Source organism: Penaeus monodon, chromosome 15 (assembly GCF_015228065.2).
Source record: "Penaeus monodon isolate SGIC_2016 chromosome 15, NSTDA_Pmon_1, whole genome shotgun sequence".
NCBI lineage: Eukaryota > Metazoa > Arthropoda > Malacostraca > Decapoda > Penaeidae > Penaeus > Penaeus monodon.
In genome coordinates, this window is record NC_051400.1 from 27,491,405 (window position 1) to 27,491,934 (window position 530).

The 530-nt window shown below is 35.3% G+C and overlaps 1 protein-coding gene across 1 annotated transcript in view; it reads right to left on the minus strand.

The window, feature by feature from the left end:
* The window catches only part of LOC119581873 (TM2 domain-containing protein CG10795-like), a gene marked incomplete at its 3' end in the record, with an annotated part of 3,308 nt that extends 3,095 nt beyond the window's left edge, over positions 1-213 (minus strand). The window contains 1 exon segment of the mRNA XM_037930029.1: positions 52-213.
* Positions 214-530: the final 317 nt, after the last annotated feature.

Genomic DNA, 530 nt, shown 5'->3' on the forward strand with positions numbered 1-530 from the left:
ATTAGATGGGTCTTTCAATTAAACAAGTATTACATTGCTCGATTTACTTGCTTTTCTTTTGGTGTGACGTTTTTCGCTGATCGCCACAGACGTTGGCTGCTACTTCCGTCCGCTTTCTTTTTCTTTCCGACTGTTTTCGTTATAGTAGTATTTTCTTTTGGTCTCTTTGTTTCTGAGTCTATTCCAAGGTCACTTCCGTCTTCATATTTCAAAATTCATATTAGGAAAGTTCGCCCTTCCCCCCTTTAGTAAGTAAACACTATCGACCTTTCCAGATGACGTCACGTTTGGTCGTTTAAGTTACTAAACTGTAAATAACTGTTCGCAGAGAATCATCAACCCCCTTTATAAAATAACAACTAAAATGGAATGTGGCAATATAAAAATGTGAATAGTTGAGATACATCTGTAAGATATTGCACGAATGATAAAATGCACTGTATGTATATTGAAAATGATACTAAAGGTCAACAAGTGTAGTAGAGTTTAACACTGCAGAAATATTTTGAAATAGATACCTGTTTTAGGGT